Source organism: Tamandua tetradactyla, chromosome 6 (genome assembly GCF_023851605.1).
Source record: "Tamandua tetradactyla isolate mTamTet1 chromosome 6, mTamTet1.pri, whole genome shotgun sequence".
Classification (NCBI taxonomy): Eukaryota; Metazoa; Chordata; class Mammalia; order Pilosa; family Myrmecophagidae; genus Tamandua; species Tamandua tetradactyla.
The window spans coordinates 66,116,719-66,135,638 of NC_135332.1; the positions used below are offsets into that span (position 1 = coordinate 66,116,719).

An 18,920-nucleotide genomic window follows, 5' to 3' on the forward strand; every position below is an offset into this window, starting at 1 on the left:
TGTGAGACTTGAATAATTGAGTGTTCTCCTACCTCCAGTTGGACTGCAAAAAGTTAACATTTTTTTAGTAAAGCAGTTACCCAGATTTACTGTAATTCTAACAACACTGACTTCGCCCACAGTTCATTTTAGCCATTTCTCACTATATTTGATTGGGAAAGTGAGCCAAACCACAGTCAGCTCTGCTCCCAGTCTGAGTCCTTGTAAAAATCCTGTGTACAGCATCTTCTCAATAGCTCAGGTGGACTTCAGGTAAAGCTGTTTTATATTTACTATTCTGTTTTCATGTTGTGAGGTTATTTTCGTATATAGGTGCCAACTACTGAATGTTGCCATATATTTGAGTCACGTAGACAATTTAGCAGAAATAAGGTGTCATGGGTAGAGCTGTGGACTTCTGAGTCCTGAGCATCTGTCGTAGAATTCTGGCTTTGCAACTTTCTACGTGCCTTTGATATGGAGAGAGGAAGCAACTAACGTTATAACTGAACCAAGCTCTCTGAATAGCTGTGGGGATTGAAATTTGATTTTTGCAGATCCTACGCCCTCTGTGAGTACCACGTATTGTATTCCTGGATGTCTTCATAGAGCTCAAGGTGTGTTCAGCTGCCAGCAGGGTAGCTGAACCCTATTGCAGTTACAGTGAGAGGATGCTCATTACGCTTAGTTCTAGGGTGCCAAGGAGCCAGAACGAGATAAGGGAAACTGTGAAGAGGCGCTGGCTTGAGTTGATGGAAGGGGATGGGGAGGAGGTAACATCTTGTGAGGTTGTGAGGACAGTGAGGAGAAACTGAAAGCCCTTGCAGCACTTCCTAGATGAAGGCGCCTGCTGTGTGGTCTGGCCCCAATGCCAGCTTGGCACCAACCATGCCTCTGGTTTTGCTAGCTGCTTCTCCATTGTCCAGGGCCAGGCCCCTGTTAGGCTCTGAAGTCTAGAAGAGGGGAGCTGGCTTCCTCCCCTAGTTGTCTTTATGTTTTCATCTTCATTTAGGATATCCTTGGCCCTCTAGTGGAATTCAGACCACATTCATTGCATGTATCTGGAATTCTTTGTGTTAAGGACAAGTTATTCCATCACAGTGAACTGTCGTTCTAGGCTCTGGATATCTCATTGACCTTTTAGGCTCCTTACCTGTTAAAGCTGTAAACTGTGCCAGGGCCGTTGCCAGGATTGGATGTGGTGATGCTCTTGAATGGTTAGCCCACAATGCAATTCAGAGGGATGGGATAGAAGAATCCTATGCTGTCAGAGTTTTGTAAACATCTAGTTCTGCTCCTGTTTTACAAATGAGGCAAAGCTGGCCCAGAGAGGGGAAGGAAATTGTCCAGGACCATCCAGCTAGGTATTGGCAGGACTGAGATAAAACTTCTGGTCCCCTGCTAGTTACCCTGACACGCTTCTCACTTGTATTTGGCTGAGAACACAAGGAAAGGATGCCACTTTTCCACCTTTACTACCAGGGATAAAGGACAGTGACATAAACATTCCTGGGTTTATGTGTCCCCCCAGATAAGATGCAGGTTTCTGGATTGACTTTGAATTTCAGATAAACAGTGAATAAATTTTAACGGTAAGTATGTCCCAAATAGACTATTGGGACATACTTATGCTGAAAACTTCCTGGTTTATCTGAAATTCGGCATTAACTGAGCAGTCTATATTTTTGTTTGCTAAACTGGCAACCCTCCAGTAGGTGAAATTTACGTTAAAACTATTTAGCAAACCAGATTATAGCCGAGGAGACTTAGCATGGGTTGCCACATAGAGGCTGAGTCTGAGTACTTTCTGTGAGTTCTTAGGATGGCCGTGACTACATCTGAAGCCAAATCTTGGTAGGAAGCCAGAACAACCCCATTACTTATTCACAGTCTAGATGGTTGCAGTGGGTAGACAAAATACTGAGATATTTGGCAGAATTGTTCAATTGCCCTTTGGTTGTCAGGCGTCTCAGAGACATAGCCTTGTAGTTTGCCCTGTGTTGGGATAGTACCTATAGCTCAGTTCTCTCATCTGTGACGACCCAATGTCCCCCTCCCCTCCTGTTCCAACAGGGCCCGGGACATGCTACTAGAATTTTCAAGGATTCAGTTGAAGTCTGGGCATGCTTTGCATTGTATTCTTTTTTTTTTTGGCTGGACTCACATTATATTTTACTTCAGTCTGCTGATAAAGTTCAGATTTCTGCAGACTTCTTTTTCTTAATTTCTATTGTATAGGAAGCCCAGCAAGAAAATCAGATTTTTTTTTTCCTCTCAGAGTACAATGAACTGGAAGAGATCCCTGTCCATGTAACAGTCTAACCCCATTAAGAAGATGGATGGAGAATAGTGATTTCAAATAGCATTGCCACACCACAGCAGCTCAGGGTCCTTCTAGAGGAAGGTGCATTCACTGGTTCAGTTACTCATTCATTCAACTGGCTCCATTGACCCTACTGTGGTACAGGATAGAGAAAAGAGGTGGGAAAGTACAGTAGTTACAAGCAGTACTCTGGAACCAGGCTGCCTGCATTATCTTCTTGGTTCTGTTGCTTATTAATTAGTCATGTGACTTGGGCAAGTTAATTCTTATCTCTATACCTCTGTTTCCTCAGTTGTAAAATAGAATTAATGACAGTACCTATTCTGAGGATTAAATGAGAATGCATGTAACTGCTAAAGAACAGTGACATTTAGTAAGTACTTAATGAATGTTAGCTCCTGGGGTGGACACATAGCTGTGAACAGCCTTTGATCTTGCAAAGGACAGGCTTCTGACCCAAAAGTTGAGATTCACAGTGAGAATTATTTGGCAGGGCTTGTTCAGAGTCGTGACTGAGGAGCCTTTTTATGGTTCTCAAAACTAGTCATGACCTTTGGCTGGCAGTTAGTCTAGGCATGACCCTGTGCTGTAGCTCTGGCTGAGAGATACAAGTGGGTATCTTCCTGTTGGTACTTCCAGAAAATCTTTTGTTTTCTTGATAAAAAAAAAAAAAGGACTCTCTAGCCCAGAACACAGTTACGAATGCTTGGCAATACAGCAACCATTTTGCAAGACTGAGCTGATAAGCCATCATGCTAAGAGTGGTGATAAAGGGAGAAAGTAAAGACCTGGGTCTCTGAGGGTTAGTTGAAGTAACTCCATCTGATCTAGATTGTCTACTTCTAGTCTTATTTAGTAAGAAAAATTAGCACCAATTTTTATAGCTACTATAACTACATTTTCTATAGATTTTCCATTAATACAGTCACATAAGCATAAGGTGGGCTCTTTCCTTAAAGAAATCATAGCCACATGGAGAAATAAATCATAGCCACATGGAGAAAAAATACAATGTATCATAGTAGAATAAAAAGACCTAACAATGTAAACAAATTGCTTTATGTGCACAGAAAAAGAACAATTAATAGGTGATGGGAGCATCTTACTGGATTATAAATACACAGCACCTCCCCTGTAAAGTATAACACCTGACCCTGATGGATGGGCCAAAAGACCCTTCTATGGAAAGGAGAGGCAGAGTTCCCCACCTCACTGACAGATGATCATTAGATCATCTTTGTGTTTCCCAGATCAGTGCTGAAGCAGCGTTTGTCTCCCTCTTGGCCCAGCTATTGGGATGCTGACCCTCACTGTGTGACCTGTCTCTTGCTGCTTTACCTTGTACTCCTTGCTCTGAGTGGTAGCCTATCTGCCAACCCTCTGTTCTTCCAGCCCCCTGCCCTTGTCCAGGTAACTGTTGCTCATGGCCTGAGTTTGACTCAGGTCAAAGGTGAAGGACAAAAAGATTAGAGAGGAGAGAGACAGTTTGGGTGCTGAGAGCATCCCAGAAGCAGGGATAAGCAGAGAAGTTTGTAGGAGATGTTAAACTGAGTAAAGAAGGAATGAGAGATGTATTGGGAGAGATATGGAGAAGTCAGCTAATGGAGCAAGGATTTCAGAATTAGTGTGACTAGTAGCAAGGGAGTCATTGGGTTTTTGAAAGAGGAATGTACTGATTGAAGAACAGTCTCCTGGCAACTGTGGGTTGGCTAGTTTGAAATTATACTGACTAAAGGAAATCAGTGAAAATATTTGCAGTCATAAAATAAAAGAATCTTAAACAAATTCAGAGGCATAATTGGCCACTTTACGTTGGATATAGGCACTGTAGGTCTGGAGCTTTGGGTTCCATTTTGTTGTCTTCAACATCAACCTTCCTAACAGAGTTTATCACCAAGAATCTACTTTAAGATACTATAGATATCTAAAAACAACTGATTGAAAAGTAAAAATATCAACCAGATCATGTTTTAGTTATAACATTAATGTCTTCCACTCAGTTGAGAAGTGGTTTCTGTATCTTAGAGACACAGCCTATGATAAGATTTCCCCAATGGTATGGTCACTATTAGGAGAAAGTTATTTCAAATGAAAAAATAAGAGGTGATAGATGGTTCGGCAGTTCATATGGGAATTAAAAAAAAATTTTATTTAGTAGACACCTGTTAAAGAATTATGTGTCACACACAGACTTAAAAGCCTTACACATATTAAGTCATTATGTCCTCTGAGAAACTCTGTGGGGCAGGTACTATTATTATCCCCATTTTACAACTGAGGAAACTGAGGCTCAGAGAGATTTACAGTGATGGGGGAGGTAGCATTTGAATACATACTACAGAGTCCATAACCTTAGCCACCACATTTTGTGATCTGTATTTTCTTTATTTCTTTATTTGTTTATTTATGTTTTTCATTTCATTTTATTTTTTTGTGAAATGGTCAAAGATTCTGGGTAAGTCTCTGAGGCGTATGATACCCACTTCAAAGTCTGGACACTGCCCAGGAATTCAGTGGAACCCTAATGGAAAAACCTGCCTACTGACCATCCTGTTATGATGGACACAAGCTGGACCCCAACCTCCAGTTTAAGGGTAGTGAGTGCCCTGTTGATGAGAAGTGGCCTGGGGAATCTTGTGGGATAGTTTGTAGCCCGATTAGAGTGACTTCCACCCTAAGATGTTGATGGAAGCCTGTACCAAAGAACTGTCTCACCTTGCTTAAACAACCCAACAGTTGGGGGAAAAGCAATACCCGAAAGGATGTCACATGACATTTATTATAGTTATCTAAAACAGTAAAAAGGCATGGTGAAATCTAATCGACACTTAAGCCTTTTACATGTGGATGCTAAATTGTATTTCAAAATTTGATGTTACAATTATCTAATGTAGCATTCAAATCTCTGAAATTTTGAGAGTCATCATGGGTTTGTTTTCTGAGAGGTAAGGAAATGGCTTATCATGTTCATTACAAGAAACTATAGGGCACAGTGCCAAGACAGGCCTTACAAAGTACCAGTTACCACCTGTAAGAGAAAATGCATAGGATTACATTTTGATATAGAACTAATCTTTTTTAGGTAAAGAAGTACAAACTAAATAAGAACAAAAATTGCAGAAGACATGTGTTTCAACCTGGTGAGCACACCATAATTCCTTTAGGGTGAAATATCAAATTGCATTCCCAGAATGAAGGATCTAGTGCTTCAAGTTACACTTCAGCTAAAGGCCTCGAAATCATCATTTATCACGCCCTGAGCTTGTGGTCAATGGTTAATGTGGGCAAAGAGTCAATAAAGGATTGCAAAGGCTTTTATTAATAAAGCTGATTGATTCCTCTGAAATCCACACCTGCTAGGCTTTGTTCACGTTCTATCATTAGCCCTCAAGGAAGATGAACTGAATGGAAAGAGGGTCAGAAGGGCAGAGTGAGGCGACACTAGGGCTGCCCATACACAGTCAGGCTCAAAAGACCCCAGCCTGTTAATGAGGAGTATGCTCCAAAACTGTAAATTCACCAACAGCATGGTTCTTTCCCATTTATTTCCCCAACGTGGGCCATTGTAGCAAATGTGAATTTTATTCCATCAAGTCAAATTAAACCTAACACCGAGCCTCCTCCCTTCTAGGTAGCAAGAAATTCCATTTAGACAGATAAGGGGCCTCCTCACCTCCCCCCATCACCATCCCGAGGCCTTCTAAAGGTTCTAGGGGACTTGCACAGAACTGAGCATTGGCAAGCCTTCTTTGTGTTTGGTCTACCTTATCTTTTTGGAGCTAAACTCTTTGAACTTATATGAAATTTTTCCTGGTTTCTTGTCTGTTAAGGTCATTTATATCGTCTAGTGTAAGTCTTTGGTAATTAAAAAAAATGATCCACTTCATATTGATTTGCACATTTATCAGATAGTGCTTTTCCTAGCATTTTTTCTTGTGTATTTGCTATCTTTTCCCCCTAATTTCTAATATGAATATATATGTATGGGTTTTTTTTTTTTTCATGAGAAAGCATGCTATTTATTTTGTCTCTTTTCTGGATGAAATTATAGGGCATGCTAGATTTGTAAATCACTAATGCGTGAATGCTCAGAGATGGGAATTAGTAGGATGTATAATATAATAAGTGAACCAGGAACTTTCTGGAGCAGAGGACACTGCTGGTACAGCTGTTCTACATGGTGGCAGACCACTCACATTCCCCAAAAATTTTTTATTGCAGTAAAATATAGGTAACATCACACTGCCGATTTTAACCACTTTCAAGTATACAAGTTGGTGTCATTAATTCCATTCACAATGTTATGCTGCCATCACCACCATCCACCACCAAAACTTCTCCTTCATCCCAGATGGAAATTCTGTACCCCATTAAGCATTAACTCTACTGCTCCCCCCATTCCAGTAACTTGTTTCTGTACTTTCTGTCTCTAAGAATTTGCATGTTCAAGTTATTTCATATCAGCTAAATCATACGATATTTGCCTTTTTGTGTCTGGTTTATTTCAGTCAACATGTTGTCTCCAAGGTTCATTCATGGTGTCACATGTATCAGAACGTTGTTCCTTTTTATGGATGAAAAATATTCCATTGAATAAATATACCAGTTTGTTTATCCATTCATCTGTTTCATTAACATTTCAAACTAAGTTTATCCTCGTGTCTGTTGGTAGCTCTTTATAGCAGGCATTTTAGGTTGAGGGTGGGGAAGGAAACATAGAACCTAGGAGAGGTAGCAGAATCTGCTTCATTCTCCTAAAACTATTCTCTGCTATTGCACAAGATTTGGTTATGATTACCACAAGGGACTTCCCTCCAGCTTGGAAATTATAGCCATTTTGCACCGTTATACTGATCTGAGTGGGTATTTTGGGATGTGCTAGGGGAGGGAAAAAATCATAGAATGTCAGGTCTGTGTGGGACCTCTGTTCTCTTTCCCCTTTATTTTAAGAATATGAAAACCAAGGCGAAGCAAGGAAATTTAATTTTTTCCAAAGCTACAGAGAAAATGGTGAAACAGGGAATTGCACCCAAATTCCCTTATTATTTCTAATGTAATGCTCTTTCTATATGCCAGACTGCCTTACTTTTTTTTTAATTAGAGACTTTGTAGGTTTACAAAAAATCATGTAAAAAATACAGCATTCCCATATACAACCTATGATTAACACCTTGTATTAGTGTTGGATATTTGTTATGATTCATGAAGGAACATTCTTTTACTTGTACAATTAACTATAATGTATCATCTACAATTGGGTTCACTGTTTTATACAGTTTTATGTTTATCTTTTAATTTTTATTCTGGTAACATATATGACTCAAAATTTCCCCTTTTAACGTCATTCACATATATAATTCAGGGTTGTTCATTACCCTCTCAGTAGTGTGCTACCATCACTACCATCCATTTCCAAAACTTTACAGTCAACCTTAACGCCTTACTTTTGACATGGGCAGACCTAGAGGCTGCACAGATAATCAGAGAAAAGGCAGTGAGTGATGTGGTGGAATGTAAATATACTAAATCCATGGGGATTCTCACAGCGTGGGTGCCTCTGTACTATCTGTCGAAATGTCGTTACCATGGTACCTGTCCTATCCAAGTTGCTCATAAAGGGATTGACCTGCGAAGCTCTTTTAATTGCACTTTACCAATCCCCCCAGGGAAACCAGAGGCATTATTTGGAGGAGTTGCTTTATCTTTTCAATCTACTTCTGAAGTAATCCTGAACTTTTAATGCACGACCAAGGGCTGGGATAGTTGCCAGTCCGTATACACAGTGTCCATTTGGAGGGATATACTAGATTTCATGCTAAATGGAGATTCCCTCTTTTGGCTGCCACATTCTGCCTCAGACTGTGTATCTTGAAGCAGGATCCACATTCTTGGCAGGTCAGCTGTAAAACGGGTTTGACGTAGGTGGAAAGGCCCGCGCTCGGATCCAGGAAGCTTGCTCCCTGTGTCTGTCTGTACTCTTGAGGAGCAGGCTTGAATGTGGCTCTTTTGCAGAAGCCAACTCCTTGAGCTCTGTTTGGCTCTGTCTTTGGCATTGATGGAGCTGGGGAGACTGACTCCAGGCTCCAGAAGGTGCCTTTCCTCCCCTTAGTGTAGAACAAGTGAAAACCCACTGAGGAGGTAAAATGGGTATACTTAATGCCCATTCTTATTCACTGTTCACAGAAAGAATTATTATGGGAAACTGATAAGCAAATTAATGTTATGTTATGATATTATGGGATGACAAAAATTTAATGAAGGGAAGACTATTCTCTTCTCCACTTCTTGAACCAAGGGCTTGTTTATTTTTTCAAAGAAAGCTCATTTTGAGATGATTTCAAACTTGCAGGACAGTTGCTAAAATAATACAAAACCAGTACAGAGAACACTTAGACCACCTCCATCCATTGCAAATCACAAACACTACCACCATAAACACCAGCATGCAAATGTCCATTCATGCCCCCACACTCAGTTCCTTCAGGTAAATACTGAGCAACGGGGTTGCAGGATCACATGGCAAGGAATTGGTTAACTTTTAATTTCTTAATTTCTCTTTTATATTTCCTAAAATTTCTAAAATTAATGTTAAATAACTTGTAAAAAGAAATAAAAGCTATTTTAATGATCTCCCCCGAAGTCTCTCTCATAGCTGCTTTTTTAAAGTTGAGATTGCAGATATGACAGAATTCTTGAACACAGGAAAGAACCTGGTTCATCTCTAAGTCAAAATATTTTCCACATCCTTGGACTTTACATGTGCATAGTCATTAAAGATAAAGGAATCTCAAAGATGACAGCATGTCTCTGAGCAGATTTGAACTTACGTACTTTTTTGAAGTATAGAAATGACTACAGAAAAGAATTTGAGTCAGAAAAAAGAACTTATAAAACCTTGTTGATTTTCTGTTTAAATATTGGTTGAATATGTAAGCTGCTAGATAGGGTTCTGAGCAGGGTAAATTTCCTGGTTTATAGGAGGTTGAAAACTTCAGTGCAGTTGGGTTGACCCTAGGCTTGAGAAAGACCCTAATTTTTCTGCAATCTTCCTAGGCTCCCTGCCCACCCTACCCCACCCTCACCTCTATTTCTCCTGGACACCACAAAAATTTCATTATCTTGTCATGGATGGAGGTGGCCTAAGTGTACAATGACTAGGGAAGGAAGGAAGAACTGTCATGTATATGAGCAGTTGACTACTGAATGACCACAAGAAGGAATGAAGTTCTGAGGCATGCAACTAGGTGAATGAACCCTAAGGACAGTATGTTGAGTGAAATATAAGAAATAAAAGGACAAATATTATCATGCCTCACTCATGTGGACTAACTATAATATACGAACTCGGTGAATTCGAGTTGAGAGTATGGGTTATCAGGTTGGGCCTATGGTACAATACTAGATTTTAAGCTCTTACAACAGTCATATATATTCAGGAGTTGTAACGTTATTTCTAAATTCTGAGTTCCTGAGCTGTTTGTATATAACCTGGTTAATCCCAGAAACTTCAGGTATTTGTGTGACACCTGAAACTCAGAGTTAGAGCTCTGAAAATATGAAAGTCAGCATTACTTTCATAAGTTGAAAAAATGATCACACTTCGACTAGAGATATAAATGAAGCTGATCTGGATAGGACTAAGGTAAATCAAAATACAGGGTAAAGGATGATATCATCCACATTTTAAAACTTCAACTTCTGTGAGACCAAAGGGAGAGATGTTTATTTGGTGCAAAATTTACATTTTGGGTAGTGCATTTCCTAATTTAACTTGTATGGTCGGTTTAGTTGAAAACTGTAAGTACAAGGAATCTTGAATAGGGTATGAGATCTTGTTGGTTTGTCCAGGTTAGTGTGATGCCCTGCTATATCCCAGAGTAATTTGGGCAAAGAATAAAAAAGCATTTGCAAAGTCCCCTTGGGAGAATGGGGAGAAAGGAGGAAATATTCAACATTCCCATTTGGGGAATTCCTGTTATTCTTGCAAGCACTGGGAACAGTTTAATCGATAAGCTGAGCCCTCAGTCTTGGAATTTGCCCCTATGAAACTAAAGCTACTTATAATTATGCCCAAGAGTCACCCCCAGAGAACCTCTTTTGTTGTTCAGATGTGGCCTCTCTCTCTAAGCCAGCTCAGCAGGTGAACTCATTGCCCTCCCCGCTATGTGGGACATGACTCCCAAGAGTGTAAATCTCCCAGGCAATGTGGGACAGAACTCCTGGGATGAGCCAGGGCCTGGCATCATGGGATTGAAAAAGCCTTCTTGACCAAAAGGGAAATAGAGAAATGAGCCAAAATAAGGTTTTAGTGACTGAGAGATTTCACACACAATGAAGAGGTTATCCTGGAGGTTATTCTTATGCATTACATAGATATCCTTTTTTAGTTTGTGGTGTATTGGAGTGGCTGGAGGGAAGTACTTGAAACTGTTGAGCTGTGTTCCAGTAGCCTTGATTCTTGAAGATGATTGCATAATGTTATGACTTTGTTACAATGTGACTATGTGATTTTGAAAACCTTATGTCTGATGCTCCTTTTGTCTGGGGTATGGACAGATGAATTTTTTAAAAATATGGATAAAAATAAACAAATAGTAGTGGAAATAAGGGGTAAAGTAAATTGGGTAGATTGAAATACCTAGTGGTCAATGAGATGGAAGGTTAAGGGGTATGTGATGTATGAGTTTTCTTCTTTCTTTTTATTTCTTTTTCTGAAGTGAGACAAATGTTCTAAAAATGATCATGGTGATAAATACACAACTATGTGATGATATTGTAAGCCAGTGATTATACACCATGTATGCACTGTATGTGTGTGAAGATTTCTCAATAAAAATATTAAAAGAAAAAAAAACACACCTCATAACATGGAATATAAAAGAGACACTAAAAAAAGTTAACCAATTCCATCGTCTAGACCTTAATATTTTGGTGTATACAATTCCAGTCTTTTTTGTGCATGTATGTATTAAAATAAAATGAATCATTTAAAAGTATTCTTTTAAAAATGATTTTTACTTATCTATTGTATAAATTTTCTTTTATTAATTTTCTCTACCATATTATTATTATTATTTCTTTAGTTATCTAACTCCTCATTCACCCATCTCCCCCAGCTCTTGTTATCCACCAATTTACTTTCTGTCTCAATGAGTATACCTTTTGTAGATATTTCCTATAAGTGGACACATACAATATTTGTCCTCATTGTCTGGATTATTTCACTCAGCATAATGTTTTTAAGGTTGTGCCTGCTTTGAGCTGTTTTGTGCCCCAGAAAAGCCATATCCTTTTTCCTGATCAAATCTTGTGGGGTCAGCCATGTTTCTTTTATTCCTGATTCAGTACTGTGGGAATGGAAGGTTTGGATTGTTTCCATGAAGATACGACATAACCCGTTGTGGGTGAGGCCTTTTGATTAGATGGAGATGTGACTCTGCCCATTCCAGGTGGGTCTTAACTAGTTTACTGCAGTCCTTTAAAAGAAAAAACAGTTTGGAGAAACCTCAGATGCAGACATTCGGAGAACAGCTGCTTCATAGCCGACAGAGAAGCAGACATTTGGAGATGCAGCGCCCAGTAAATGTCCCTGTGTGCCTTTCCATGAGATGATAAGAGTCCTGTCTCAGAGGAACTAAGTGAAGATCCACAGATGCTTAGAGAGGAAACCACATTTTTGTATTTTAAGGTAAAATAGAAGATTTAAGGCTCTTATGGTTCTTTTCTAAAAAAGAATTTTGTCATCATTGATCTCTTAATCAATTATCAGTCTTGATTCATAAGGTCAGAGGCTTGTGTTTATGTGTCTTTTATTCCTGTCTTCGGAGCAGAAAGCCAGTACTCAGTACAGGCTCTGTAAGACTTGGTTTTCTCAATTATAAAATGGGGATATATCCATGTCATGTTATTATTGTGAAGATTCAATTAGATAATATTTATATAAGTGCCTAGCACAGTGCCTGGCACATAGTATATGCTCAGTAAATATTACATCTGAAAGTGCAGGAAAGTAGAGAAGGGGTTCAATGAGGTGCTTTAAGTTGCTGAGGACAAATAACTATACGGGCTGTTACACTTTTCTGATATGTACTGTAGTTTAATGGATCTTCATAATTCTCTGTTTCTTACAGTGTCTGCAGATTCAGAAAAGCTAGCATCTTTGGGGAAGTTTATTGATGAAACCTCTTTGGTCATAATTTTGTACTGATCTGTATAGCTATTATTTCTTAAATTCTTCCTATTTAATGTAATATCCATTTGGAAAAATAGATGGTCACTATATTTGCCATTATGAAATATTCCCATTCCTTTTTGAGAGTGGAAGCAAATTTGGCATAATTTAGAGAACTATTCCTCATATTTACTCTTTTGTTTACAATCTAAGAGAGCTTCGTCCATATGGGCATACCTCTATAAGGAAAACAAACAGCATGCTAAAATGTTGAAGTCAAGCATGAATTAATATTAGTAAATTTATTGGTGAGATGTATCACTGAGAAACAGTTTTATTGTTTTTGTCTCGCATGATGCCTTCAATTCTCCTGTGTCCAGTCTCCCTTTTGTGTTCTTTAATGGCTCTCAAGCAGATACTATAATTTTCTGGCCATTCTCCATTGTTAAAATTAAGTCTAGAGACTTCTGGCTAAGATAGAGTAACAGGGACCAGATCTACCCTTCTAGTAGTAACAACTAAGAAATCAGACAAAATATATAAAATACTGGTTTTCAGACATTGAACACCAGGTAGCAGAGGAGAGGGATTGTGAGATAGAAAAGGTGAAATGAGCCCTGTGATTGCCCCAGTTCACTGCCTGGAGAGAGTTTTCAGGCACAGGGAGGGGAAACCCAGGCAAAGGTGGTGGTCCCCCTTAGTAAAGTTATATGCTGAGAATATAATAATTCTGGAATTTGTATTTACTCATGTAATTACCTTTATCAGAAGTCTTTATTTCTTCATAAAACTCCAAGCTGCTGTCTACTGTCTTTTCCTTTCAACCTAAAGAACTCCCTTGAGTATTTCTTGTCAGGTAGAAATGGTGATTCATGTTGGGGAACTCTCTGATCCTTTGTATCTGGGAATGTCTTAAATTGTCTGTTTTGAAAGATAGTTTTACTAGATATAGAATTCTTGGCTGTCAATTTTTCTCTTTCAGTACTTTATATTTGTTGTCCTACTGCCTTCTGACTTTCATGGTTTTTGATGAGAAATCAGAACTTAAACTTATTGAAGACACCTTGTACATGACTTTTTTTTTTCTGTTGCTACTTTCAGAAGTCTCAATCTTTGACATTTGACATTTTGATTATGATATGTCTCATAACAGGTCTTTTTGGGTTTATTCTGTTTTGAGTTCATTGGGATTCTGACATTTTGACATTGAGCATTTGATATTTTGATTATGATGTATCTCATAGCAGGTCTATTTGGGTTTATTCTGTTGGGAGTTCATTGAGACATATGCATGTCTTTCATCAGCTTGAAGATGTTTTTAGCCATTATTTCTTCAAATATTGTTTCTATTACTTTCTTCTTCTGGGACTCCTGTAACACATATGTTGGCATGCCTCATATTGTTCACGGATCCCTTAGGCTTTGTTCACTTTTTTCCACTTGCTGCTCAGATTGAATTATGCCAATAATCCTATCTTCTAGGTGACTGTTTCTTTCTTCTGCCTGTTCTCATCTACTGCTAACCCCCTCTCCCGTATCTCCATTATTGTGTTGTTCATCTCTAAAGTTCCCTTTGGTTCCTTTTAAAATTTTCTAATTTCTCCTTCTGTTCATGCATTGTCTCCTTAATTTTCCTGTAGTTCTATGTCCTTGTTTTCCTTTAGCTCATTGAACTTATTTAGGAGAGCTGACTTAATGTTGTTCTAGGGTCTGTACTGCTTCTGTTGTTTTATTTTGTTCCTTTGAATGGACTGTCTCTTCCTGTTTCTTTGTATGGCTTGTGATACATTGTTGAAGTCTGGACAATTGATTATTTTGATGTGCTAACTCTGGAAGTCAGATTATCCTGCTTACCTAAGGTTTTAGTGTAGATAGGCAGTGTGTTAAGGCTCTTCTTCAGTGCTTTGCCCCAGTGTAACTGAACTTACAGAGCAATCTGTGGCTAGCAGTTTGGTTGTTTTCAGTTTTCTCTGAGACTGCATCTTGCCCTGGGAAATGTGTAGTAACCTTCAAGAATTTCCTGGTATGTGTGACTATCTGCCCTCCAGGAAAGGAGTTCCTCTTCCCAGCATCTCCTCCTGGGTCCTTGGCTGTGCTCTTCATTTTTATTACAGTTTTTACTCTCTGGTAACTGTGATCAGCTCAGTTCTACTCTGCATTGTGGTCTGACTTTTCACTTAAGCTTTCAACGCTGGATCCCACACTGTGGTTCAATAGCTCCGCTTCTACTTTCTGTGCAGCTTTTCTCTCCCCACTAACTTTTGGGTTTAGGGCACACAGACCTGTGCCCTGAGTCAGTCTTCCACAGAGCCAGTTGGAGTTGATGTCCAAAGACACCCAATATTTTCGTTTAGATGTAGTAGTAACTAGGCCCAGGGACCCTCACTGTGGCCCAGCAGCAGAGATGGGTAGGCCCTCAGGGTCCTGCACTTGATTGCATAGCTGAGCTGCTCTGAGTCATATAAACTGCCTTGTGAATCTGAGTGGGGGACAGGGGGGAACGCAGACCAGTAGGTTTGTCTGGGGCTCCCCTACCATTTTTAGCTTTTTTTCCCAATTCGGCATTTGTGAAGTAATTCCCTAGTCTTGATCATCTTCCAGAGTTTTGAGAAAGTTAATTCTGCCTGTTGCTCATTGTTCCTAAAGGGGAACACATATTGGAACATCTCCCATCACCATCTTGATAACATCACTTCTTTTTCCTTGGTGAGGAGATAGAGAGGGGAGTGTGGAAAAGCTAAGGCAATTGGACTTCACAGAATCAGAAAGGAGGAAGCCACCAGAGAGGAGGAAGCTGTGCAGAAAGAAAGCTCCTGAGATTTGCAGAGGATTTCCCTTGAGTATTCAGGTGAGTGTTGATGAGTTCATGAACATGAAAAAACTTCCCCAAAGCTGGGGAAGGACCCACCCTACAAAATTAAAGGAAACAACTATTGCATTCTGTATTTGAGGAGAGTGTTAGAAATATAAAGAGAGGAACAGAAAGACTAGTGACCTAGAGAATGAAGAGGACCTAGATGAGGACCAGAGTTCTGGAGGACTTGTCCTGGGGCAGAGTTGATATTCTGGGTGTCTCCTCTGTTTTTTAAAAACTTTTAATGTATTGTGCTAACATATACAATACCAAATTTCCCATTTTAACCACTTCCATATGTATATGTATAATTCAGTGATGTTAATTGTATTCACAACATTGTGCTCCTACCACCACCATTTTATTATGAGAGTATTTTCATCACCCCAACAGAAACTGTATACCTTTTGAGCATTGACCACCCACTACCCTCTACCAAGCCCCGGGAAAACTATAATTTACTTTCTATCTGTATGAATTTGCTTAGTCTGGGTATTTCATATAAGTGAAATTATACAGTCTTTGTCCTTATGTATCCGGCTTATTTCACTCAATATATGTCTGCAAGATTCATCCATGTTGTAGCATGTATCACACACATAGAAACGTGCACAGATAACACTGTGCTTGTTGAGTTTTCACTGCCATGGTCATATAAACCAGATCAAGAATAGCAGACTTTCCAGAAGATCCTTTGTGCCCCTCCCAGTCTTTTAACAACCCCCACTTCCCCTTCCACCCATCCCAGATCCCTTGCCCTCCTATTATTGAAGGAAATCTCATTTTCCTTAACAGGCCACATTTACAGTCTCTTTAAAGACTAATGCTGCTGCTGCTTCTCTAGCTAACTCTGACTGGCCAGCTATGAGCTCTGTGTGGCATGGCAGTTTCCAAACACTAACTCTCTTGGGGGTGCTGTTTGAATTCTTTGGAAGACCCTGTGGGGCCTCCCCATTGCCCAATTCCCTGACATAGGAGTTCTCACTCTGGACTGATTCTTTGTCAGCTCGATTATAAAACACTCTAGCCTGGCAGGCAGCCCTCTTGGTGGGATACCAGAATGATGGCTCGAACCCAGCTGCATTCCACAGGGTCTCCTTGACCCATGGGAAACTCGTGCTTCCCGGTCATGCCAAGCAAAGGACTGAAGGCTGCTCCATGGTCCCCCTCTAAAGCTACCATTTTCCACCGGTTCTCTTTTCTCTTATATAGGTAGATCAGTGCACAGTTAGCAAGTCCTTTAAGGTGGAGATCTAGAGGATGAAATGCCAGTCTTCCTTCTTGCAGGCCTCCATCATCGCTGTAAGGGATTATCTTGGGGAGGAAAGGGGAAGTCACTGCTTATCACCAGGCTGACAACCTATATACCTATCACCCTCTTTCTCTTCCTTCTCCTTTTCATTTTAAAGTGAGTGGGGTGGGAATCATTTGGAAAGCAAGGCCAGTTTTATGCCTTAGTAAGGCCTGAGGGAGGGTCTGCCCTTGTAGTTGTTGTCTCTAGAATGCAAGATACTCGATACTTTGTCTCCAGCTTTGGGTCTTGACTGTCAATTGTAGGATAACAGAAAAAAAAAAATCTATCCTCCTGCCACTGATAACGATCAGTGGAAAACACATTGTACAGTCAACTCTCATATCAGAAATTAAAGCTGCATTTACCGAAATGGATTCTACTTTTTTTTTTGCAGGGGATGGGGGTGGTACATGGTCTGGGAATTGAACCCAGGTCTCCTGCATGTAAGGCGAGCAGTCTACCACTGAACCACTCGTGCACCCTGGATTCTACTTTTGACTGGGCCTCAGTGTCAGGATTCATTGGTTGTAAGCCACAAAACCCAACTGGCTAATTTGAACCAAAAATAATTGTTGAATGATTATGGAATAGCTCACATGGAAGCAAAAGTTATTCCCATGCTTCTGAAAGGGCAATGTGCAGCTGTTGGCATCGTTCTGCTCCAGCATTTTCTATACTTGTCTGTCTTCATCCTTGAATCAGAATCTAAGGAGGAGGAGACTTGCCCTGGGGGAGGAGAGGCATTTTGATTGACATTCCCATGAGGACTGCATCCTGAAGGGAAGGGGTGGTTCCCCAGAAACAATAAAGGCCTTTCACAAAGAAGGCATAGATTCTGGGTAGGCAAAAACAAGCGGTGTTCATTTTAGAGAGACAGGTGAACGTAAAGAGCACAGACGTGGCTTCACAAAAGCCGTATTTGAGTTCCACCTCTGTCACTTATTATTTAGGATCCATTCTCTCTGGACTCTAGTTTTCTCACCTGTGATCTAGAGGTAAGTAATAGTTACCTTCTACCTTGTTGAAATGAGTAGTTAGAGTGCTATACAATTTACAAAGTGCTTTATTATTTATGTGACATGAGTACAAAAGTGATGTCATTCCTTCTGCTCCTGAATATTATCTTGCAGATGGTATGTCTTTGTCATTGTGTGTTGATGGCCTCCCTGTGAACACATGCACTGACTTGACAGTAAAGCATATCAACCTTTAACAGCCCCTTGGAAATGCCAGGATGCTTAAATCTTTAGGCCTTGAGTCTCCAAACTAGTGACTGTGATGTAGAGTTGTCAATATTTGCATCACTAACTCTAATGTACTGTAAAAATCCTTATGTAGCTTCCGGGTCAAGATGGCAGCTTAACAATGTGCTCATTTTAGTTCATCCTCCAGAGCAACTACTAAATAACAAGAAACAGTACAGAACAGCTCCTGGGGCCACGTCAGTGACCAGACACACAGCATATCCCAGTCTGGACCAGTTGGACTGGCTGCGAGCACCCCCCAGAACCGTGAGTTCCCAAAGCTGCGGTGGCCAGTGCCCCTCCCCCACGGGCAGCTTCCCAGAGGGGAAAGGAAAGGACTTTACCAGCAGCAGGGACTGGGCACAATCAAACGCCAATTGTGGAACTAATTAACAAATTCTGACTACTAAAAATAGGCCCCCAGCTTAGGTGAACCTGATCAAAGCGGAGGTTGCTCATTTTTGCCCCGGTGCCAAGGGGCAAGGACTGACAGAAAAAGGGGAGAAAAAAAGAGAAGGAAACAGAGGTTTTTGTGGCTGTGTATCTGCAAAGGCTTGACTGCCTCTGGATACAGCGGCAGGACTTTTCAGGCTGCAACTGCCCCAGGCATAGGCAGAAGTGAGCTCTTTTGGGGGCTTATCTGGAGCTTGTGCCTTCCCCAGGGGAGGGATGAAGCCCCACCCAGGTGGAATCCCTCCATCAAGGAATTCAGACACCAGGGCTTGGTAATTTGAAGCCTTTAAAACCATCCTACAACCTCTCCTCTGTCTCCACCACGCCCCCAGCAGGGAGAGTCTGCCAAAGTTAAAGGTACCGCATCATCTTATGCTGGTGGGACCTGCAGTCAGACAAGCGCCACACACAGGGCAGTATAAGAAAAAACGGAAAGGCTTTCAACCTGCTGGGTCTCACCCTCAGGGAAAACCGACGCAGGTGACTCTTTCCTCCTGATAGGAGGCCAGTTTGGTATGGGAAAATCTGGCTGGGGTCTATAATACCTACGTAGACCCTCCTAAGAGGGAGGGGAAAAGGCACCATACAAGCAGGGCAAGACA

General features: G+C 40.5%; 1 protein-coding gene across 16 annotated transcripts in view; it reads left to right on the plus strand.

The window, feature by feature from the left end:
- The window catches only part of MYOCD (myocardin), a 510,995-nt gene that overhangs the window by 7,216 nt on the left and 484,859 nt on the right, over positions 1-18,920 (plus strand). Inside the window, exon 2 of one of the 16 annotated variants that reach the window (XM_077166033.1) lies at positions 15,192-15,321. The exons of the other annotated variants lie outside the window; for them this stretch is intronic. The gene's annotated coding sequence lies outside the window, so the exon portion shown is untranslated. The remainder of the gene's footprint in view (positions 1-15,191; positions 15,322-18,920) is intronic. 16 annotated transcript variants of the gene reach the window in all.